The sequence below is a fragment of the Heteronotia binoei genome, chromosome 9 (genome assembly GCF_032191835.1).
Source record: "Heteronotia binoei isolate CCM8104 ecotype False Entrance Well chromosome 9, APGP_CSIRO_Hbin_v1, whole genome shotgun sequence".
NCBI classification, from domain to species: Eukaryota; Metazoa; Chordata; class Lepidosauria; order Squamata; family Gekkonidae; genus Heteronotia; species Heteronotia binoei.
The window spans coordinates 96,072,423-96,081,260 of NC_083231.1; the positions used below are offsets into that span (position 1 = coordinate 96,072,423).

An 8,838-nucleotide genomic window follows, 5' to 3' on the forward strand; every position below is an offset into this window, starting at 1 on the left:
CTGACATCAGCTAGAGTTCCCGGTGACCAACCGTCTGAAAAACAGAACCGCCAACATAGTAATGGTACAGCACCGTGGAATAGTTTTTAAATTTTAATTGTATTAATGTTTTATAGATTTTATTGACTTATTGTTTTAATCGTGTAAACGACTGTTGTAAGCTGCCCTGAGTCTGCTTGCGGAGAGGGTGGGATAAAAGTCTAATGTAAATAAATAAATAAACCATGTTTTAACTGAACTACAATTAACATGATCAACCAAACTATCATTAGTTAAGAACCATCAAACCTAGTCTGAAGATGTTTTAATAACTGCAGTTAGTCAACTGCATGTCATACAAATGCACACATCCCAGCTTCTTCTCTAGCAACATTTTCACAATCCTCAGCTAAAGTAATGAATGGTCAGAGCAAAGGGGGTACATTCAACATGAATAGTGCAGGTCCACTCTTGTCAAACCAAATCATGATCTGAGGGATATACTGAAATCCAAATCCTAGTTTTATGTCAGCTTTTATCAATACAACTTCACAAACAACAGTTAAAATAAAATATGGCTTTGTGTTCCTCTTCCATTCTCTTTTTAAGGTCTAGATTAGGGATCCACTACTACTACTACTGGAAAACAGCAAGCAGATAGAAAAGAAAGGAGAAAAAGAAAAATGGTTATACAACATAATTACATTTGTCAAAGACAATAATGTGGTACACGATACATAGGACAGAGAATGTTTTCTCTTTCATCACCTTCATTATAATGTTAAGGCATTATCCATAAAATACAATCATTCTTATTTATGTTGGTATATAACTGCATTCATCATTTAAGTTTTAAGTTACAAACTTCATAACTAATCAATTTTGACTACAACACTGGTTTCATCACTACTATGTATGCAATATAACATATTTTTACCACATATTCATTAGAACCCTTATATTGTACCACGGTGCACAAGAATGTCTATTATATGTCACATAGAGAACCCATTTGTATCTGAGATATTACATTTGGAACAGATTTTAATTCAATGTCTATTTCATTACCATACATTTGTATATGGTCTTTTCTCACTTTAAGTTTGTCTCCTGCTAGCATAATAAACATAATACATATTCCATCTCTCCAATCCCCAACCTTTTTGAGCCTGCAACGCATCTACATAATTCTGCCACAAGGTGATGAGTGCATCCACAAAGTGGTCAGAGAGGCAGACACAAACAGAGGCAGACACACACATGAACACACACACACAAAGGAAGAAGGGGACAGGAGGAATGATTTCAGAAAATGCACTGGAAAAGAGAACGGAGAGGACAAAACCAATGCTGCTACATAACAATATTATTTTAATTCTCACAGTCAATCAAATCTCCCATGGCCAGTCAGAAGCCCTGTTGAGAAACAGCCCAACCTGGCCAAACCTACTTTCAACAAACAGCTAGCAGGTGTCAGAAAAGGTGTTGGTGGTGCTGGGACACCACATTGGGGACCCCTGGTCTAGATAAAAACAGTGGGCTGTACCCAACCATCCACAAACGTTGCAGAGCAGGACTCCCTCTGAGCCGAGCCCCCAATTTTGGTCCCAGATGGGTTTAGCAGGCCATCAGGAATAGCCTCCAGTCTGTAATAAGAAGGGAGAATGGCACAAATTGGTGCTCACTCAAAGGCTTAACTACCATAGTTGGAACTGTGAGGCTGGACAAATGTCAATGTATGTTTGGAATAACTGTACTGTGTGTTGCCCCACTCTGCCGCATGTCATGCACATGTTGGTCATGGGCAATGCATTAGCACAATGCCTTTATGCCTTTATCTGGACATTATGAGCAAAGAGATAGAATAAGTATCAGCAGCAACTCTGTTTGTATCATAACTACTAGTTAAGATTTCATTCAAACTGCAAAACTGGTGAGTTAGCAAGAATGTGCTCCACAGTGTTGACGATTGCATTGAATTAATATTCCAACCAGACTACCAAGAGCACATTGCAGGGAAAGCCTTGAGCCAAATTTCCAAAATTTAAACTACTGACCTACTATGACTGCTACATAATTTTATGTTTTTTCACAAAGGGAACTATCTACCACTTCCCCTCCACTCCCCTCCCCACAAGTTTTTCTCAGCTTCTAAGTAGAAAATGTATCTGACAACAGTACCCTTTTAAAAAGAGAGGAATATGAAAAGTCATTTTAAAATTGGCTGTAAAATAGCTCTCCATAATGGAAATACTTTTGAGATCTTTCCTGGGCAGCATCCCAAGTTTAATAAATAAAGGAATTTGACTAAGGTAACAAAAAAGACAGTATCTGATAACTAGAGAAGGTCAAACACCAAAAATAAATATGGGCAATGACAATATGAATCCTGCTACTAATATATTAAAAAGGCTCTTAAGACATTTATTTTATGTTCTTCTCTGTGCTTTCCTTGTTACAGGGACCATTATTTCCAAACCTTTGCAGAAAGCCATCCACTATCCATAGATCTTCTCTATTGGATGTTTGATTAATTACCACATAGAACAGAGCCTTCTTCTTGTTGGCACCACAGTTCCCTAGGAATTCAATCAAGTTAAATATGATTTTTTTATCACTGTCTCTGGTGATAAAAGTTCCAGGAAGTACACACAAATAAACTTCATCCTTTGTTACCTATGCCTCTTTTTTTCCTTGCTTCCGTCATATTCCTTTGCAATTGAGATTTTAAGCTTCCTGAGATAGGTACCTGCCTTTTTACTTATATCACTTCATAAAGCACTAAACATACTGAGAAAAAAAATAAAGAATAGTTATGTCTCTTCACCAATCTTAGTGTAATCAAATGTTATCCTACTACTCTAATTAATGTTCCACAGTACCAGAAGTACTGTTCAAAGCAAAGAAAACATGAGAACCAGTACAGTGACACTTCAAGAAAAATGTTGCCAGCACTAGTGAACTTTTAACATCATTTTGCCAGTTTAAACCAGATTAAATTACCACTGCACTGAAATATTCAAGGCTATATTAGTAATTTAAATTTTACAGCTGTGTAACTGATGCAGCAAATCCCAATATTTACTCAGAAGTATAATCCCTCAATTTCAATGGCCTTTACTTCTAAGAAAGAATAAGATTGCAATTTTAATATTTGCGCTGACCTGCTTATTTGCGCTGACCTGGCATGCTAACATTTTAATGCAGTTTAAAATCAATCCTGCAGAAGTATACTAAATAGATATCCAGAACTACATTTTTTCTCTGCTTCCAAAGAATTATATTATTTATTCACATTTTTTCCACAACCTTGCTCCTTTTTATCTGGTGATACATTTCTGAAGAAACATACATGGTCTTAGGAAGGATGAGATGAATACAGATGATCAATCTATCCAGGACTTTTTTTGTAGCAGGAACCCCTTTTCATATTAGGCTACACCCCCCTGATGTAGCCAATCCTCCAAGAGCTTACAGTAGGCTCTGTAAGAAGAGGATTGGAGGATTGGCTACATCAGGGGGACGTTGCCTAATATGCAAAAGGAGTTCCTGCTACAAAAAAAGCCCTGATTTTTTTATCACTGGTACTTAAATACAAGTTGGCTCCAGTTCCTCTAAGTCAGAGTGGATCCAGTGATCCAATGATGCTCAGAGCATGCCTTCTATTTTCTTTGGTAACTAGATTGTATATTCTCTCACACACATACATTATCTTTTTCCACTTAAAGAAGTTTAAAGCTGATCCTTGAACTAGTTGTATATATATAATATTTTCTGAACTTTTACAACCTAGGACTTGTGGGTGGGGGATTAAATTGGAGGCATAAATCATTCTGACACTCAAAAGTATACATACCTACTTTCTCAGTCAGCTCCCACACCACAATAAGACTTTCAGCTTTGGAATTCTCTATACTGGCTTCCCAGTCTTCTCTTCCAGTTTGCTCCTAGTAAATCAGGGATTAATGATGGGGTTGTGTTTTATAGGCAGCAGTGATGCTTCTTGTATTCCCTGACACCTCTGAAGTATGGCATAGCCTTCAGAAAATCTCAAAGCATTCTTAAGTTCTCTCTCAGGATAATGTCACTGCTCATATATTGTACCGTTAAGGGATGAGAATCAATGCTGAATGGGACTCTGCAAAAAGTAGCAGCGATGTTCCAAGACAACAACCTTTTTCAGAGTACATTTCATCTCTCTCATGACCCAGTATGTTGTTAGGAATCATTATATGGGTGACAAGAAGGTTAATAACAAGGGTTATTCTCAAAAACTTATATCCTGAAAATCTTGTTGTCTCTAAGTTGCTAATGGACTCGAATCTAGCTGTTCTACACCAGACCAACACCCCCTGAAACTGACTAGAAATGTATGTCTTCCCCTCATGGTATGCTTGTCTGAGGCACATCTGGCCACTACTGGTAGATGGAGTAAAGAGACAGATGAACCCTTGTACTGATTCCAAATAACAACAAACTTGTGTGTGTTGTGATTCTTAACTGTGGCCAACGTCGCCTTTCTCACAGCCCCATCACTACTCAACATTTAAAATGTACACTGGTCAGTTCTCAAAAGTAGCACGGTTAATCCTGCAACCTTTTAAGAAGTCTGTCTTAAACACTCTTCAGCTGTGGTGAAGTCCTTTCCAGTACCTGTTGCAAAATACTTTCAGGACAGGGCTGCCCACTGAGATCTACTGAAAGAATATCACACAGATCTTAAAGAAGAGCACAGAACAGATCTTTGGTGTGGTTGAAAGAGGATATATTAGCCAGAACAAGCAGACAGAATCAATGGGAGTTCTATTAATACTCAAGTGAAGAGAAGCAGTGGAAAGGCAGATGAAGGTAGCCAGCTCCTTGATGTTTGTTTTAGTGGTTACTAGGATATTGGTTGTATTAGCATAAATTTCAAAAATGGAAACAAAAGGCCATGTACACAAGCCATCCAACAAGCCTTTAACATCCTCATGCTGTTTGACAAAGGGTGTGTTTGAATTTAATAAATATTTGTTATTCTCTCTCTTAATCGTCAAGGAGCATTTTTTTTCTTAAAAGGTCTTTCTTTCTAAACTTCTACTATAAGTATTTGAAATAAAAGCAAATTCTTAACAATGCAACTCTCCACAGTGATCTCCCCAGCCCCCCACTGTGTGGGTGTGATCAAGAATGTAGAGCAACAACAGCTCTTAAACATTTACTTATAGGATCTGAGGTGGGAGTTATCACTCTTGGAATTGGCTTTCAAAGGGGTGGGGGGGAGAGAAGCCAACTGAGAAACCTCCATTTTTCTTAACCCAAGTTCAGCAGCAAGAAAATATGCAGCTCTGTTAAGGAGCTCATTAGCAGTAAGGCACTGACATGCAGGCATTCTCCTACACAAAACCTCTTTCAGCAATGTCAGAAATAGAATTCTTGCAGCATTTGTCACCTCTCAGGACCGAGTTTCCAGCACGCTTCTTGTTATACACAATTAGCTCTATGCCAAGATTTGGTGCTTTTCATAATAAATCCCTTGACCACATTCGCTGCAGGCTTGGCAGCTTTGGAAAGACCTCTATTCATTACAAGCAGCAAGCACGCACAAAAGAAACTTACCAGACGCAGCAGCTCGCCTGCAGAACTTCGGCACACACTACACATTTCCATGGCCATCGCTCCTTCCCCTTCCTGCTTGCTTGAAAAAGAAGCCTACCATATGACTGTGATTAAGGAGGATATAAGAAAGCTCCAATCAACTTTCCTTATTCTTCATCCTTTGCCTCCCCCCCCCCCCATTCACCTCTCACCTTCCCCTTTCCCACCAAACAGGCTCCCCCCCACTCTTCTTTCACAGTGCTTTATGTGAGGTAAGGACTGGGTTATGCATGCGTTTAAAACAGTAACCATCTGTTACATGCAGGAAAGCTCTATCTCCTTCTCAGGTTTCTTTTACTTTTTTGGAGCGGCAACCTCATGGCATGATATAAAGCAAGCTTGAGGCTGACAAAATCCTCCCTGAGATATACACAAAAAGAACATCACAAGTAACTGCAGCAGCAGCTTTCCCGTTGGCCATACAACCATGTATTCAAAGATGATGCAAAACAGAAAAGGGGGGGGGGCTCACATTTTTACAGCTGCTGCTTTCCAGCATTCCAACAGCTGCAACCACAAAAGTTAGTTGTAAGGAGGGCGCTTAAATTGTGCTTTGCTTGTTTTAAAGGGTAGGGATTAATATTCGTTCTTAAATTATGTTCTCCTTAAAGTTATTATGATGCACTTGGCAAGCCATATACTCTCACACAAAAGTTTAAGCTTGAGTTATTTCAAAGTTCATAGAAGAGGTAAAGGAATCCTAACATTTGTGGGAGTGCCCTCAGTCAGACCTTTTTTTAAAAAACAGTTGGTAGGAGAAAGTGCATCCTCATCCCACACAGAAAGTACCATCTGATGCACTACAGCACAATTGTGTCTGAATCCTTGAACATGTGCTTTTTCAGCTCTGTCAGCCTGGAGGAAGTTAACAGTTTCAAGGATGTCCCAGAGACAACTCCTCCTGCAGTTCAGGCCTTACTTATCACCGGGGGAAAGGGGTATCATGCCCACACACAATAAGCCAATCCCTATGGATACATGGAGCTGCCTTATATGGAATCAGACCACAGGTCCATCAAAGTAAGTTCTGTCTCCCCAGACTGGCATAGATCTCCAGATTCTTAGGCAAAGTATTTCAAATCAGCTGCTACCTGCTTCTTTTAACTGGAGAGGCCAAGGTTACAACCTGGGATCTTCTACATACCCAACAGATGCTTTATTGTTGAGCCACAGCCCCTTGCAGTTTCCTGTCCAGTTCAGAAATAAACTATGGAAAAATGGACTTTGTAATATGGATAATAAGACTGAGCACTGCTCTCTAGTAAGACGACGACGACTGCAGATTTATACCCCGCCCTTCTCTCTGAATCAGAGACTCAGAGCGGCTTACAATCTCCTATATCTTCTCCCCCCACAACAGACACTCTGTGAGGTAGGTGGGGCTGATAGGGCTCTCACAGCAGCTGCCCTTTCAAGGACAGCTATGGCTAACCCAAGGCCATTCTAGCAGATACAAGTGGAGGAGTGGGGAATCAAACCTGGTTCTCCCAGATAAGAGTCCACACACTTAACCACTACACCAAACTGGCTCTCAATAAGGCCTAGTCCTGTTGTATTTCCGCACTGGCAGAGAGTGAATAACAAGCCATATGCACAGAAGAATGAAGAGGAGTGTAGCTAGAAGAAGGAAGACCATAACTACGAATCATGTAAGCAGTCTCTAGAGAGGAAGATATTCTGGACTCACAGGAAGTTTAATAATTTTAATCATTTATTTCTGGCTGTAACATAATTTTGGAATTATTTGACCTAGCTCATTAGATATATAAGAAAGAGAAAGGCCTGTGCTACTTTATTATGGTTAACTACATATACCTGTTGTATCATAATGGTCCTGTATAAATCGATGGTGCGGCCTCATTTGGAGTACTTTCAATTCTGGTCACCATACCTCTAAAAAGATATTATAGTATTGGGAAAAGGATTGGAACACTTTCCCCATGATTAAAGCACTTCGGGCTCTTTAGCTTGGAGAAACATCGACTGAGGGGTGACATGACAAAGGTTTACAAGATTATGCATGGGACAGAGAAGGTAGAGAAAGAAGTACTTTTCTCCTTTTCTCACAATACAAGAACTTGTGGGCACTCAATGAAATTGCTGAGCTGTCAGGTTAGAACAGATATAAGGAAGTACTTCTTCACCCAAAGGGTGATTAACACATGGAATTCATTGCCACAGGAGGTGGTGGCAGCTACAAGCATAGACAGCTTCAAGGGGGGATTGAATAAACATGGAGAAAAGGTCCCTCAGTGGCTATTAGCCACAAGGTATAGATGGAACTCTCTGTCTGGGGCACATGATGCTCTTTATTCTTGGTGCTGGGGGGGGCAGCAGTGGGAAGACTTCTAGTGTCCTGGCCCCACTGGTGGACCTCCTGATGGCACCTGGGTTTTTTGGTCACTGTGTGACAGAATGTTGGACTGGATGGGCCACTGGCCTGATCCAACATGGCTTTTCTTATGTTCTTATCTTCAGGTATATTTTCTACATGGCAGTCAAAGCATTTGTATAAACAGCCATACAATTCTGACAAAAGGAAAGCCGTTGTCAAGTGTTAATTATTTCCTTTCCTTGGTTTCCTTCTTTAAACTATTCCACAGCATACACAGTGAAATCAAGCATGAAAATTACACCCCCCCCCCCAAAAAAAAGGTTCTTTATAAATTGTATATTTTTGAGTCAGAAATATATGCGAGTGTCAAATCCTTTCATTACAATTGTGGGAAGATGCACAGGGGGAAATGGGTAGTGCATTTTCAGAGATCATAGAACATAGTAGTGAGAGATTATGGGTCACTGATCTTTCTTTTTAAAAAGCTATTTATTTGTCAGATGACTACGTCCTTGCTAAGTCCTTTTGAAAGCAAAACTTTGGTACTTTCTGGAGTGCCTGCATGATGTTGAACAGCTGGACAATATACATTTTCCCACCCAATATAAACATCTTGTGTGACCTAGAAGCCTTCATCTCCTTGTGCTCTCATGCTAGATGAAGCTGTGTTTATCTTTTCTATGACCCACTTTTGATTGGACAGCACAAACAGCTTAGCTTAGCTGAGGCTACAGTACAGACATATTGCTTGCAAATACTCTGAGCGTATTAGGAAAAGTCTTTGTGGCCCTTTCTTTCAAGCTGTCTTCAGTTTACCTGCAAGTGTGATAACCCAACACAATGATCAATTTATGCCTCTGTAGTTGTTGCCAAATTGAAGTAGAAGA

At 39.8% G+C, this 8,838-nt stretch overlaps 1 protein-coding gene across 1 annotated transcript in view; it reads right to left on the reverse strand.

The window, feature by feature from the left end:
- BMPR1B (bone morphogenetic protein receptor type 1B) overlaps nt 1-5,710 on the reverse strand; it is a 232,440-nt gene extending 226,730 nt beyond the window's left edge. Inside the window, exon 1 of the transcript XR_009555817.1 lies at nt 5,578-5,710. The gene's annotated coding sequence lies outside the window, so the exon portion shown is untranslated. The remainder of the gene's footprint in view (nt 1-5,577) is intronic.
- Between the last annotated feature and the right edge of the window lie 3,128 nt (nt 5,711-8,838).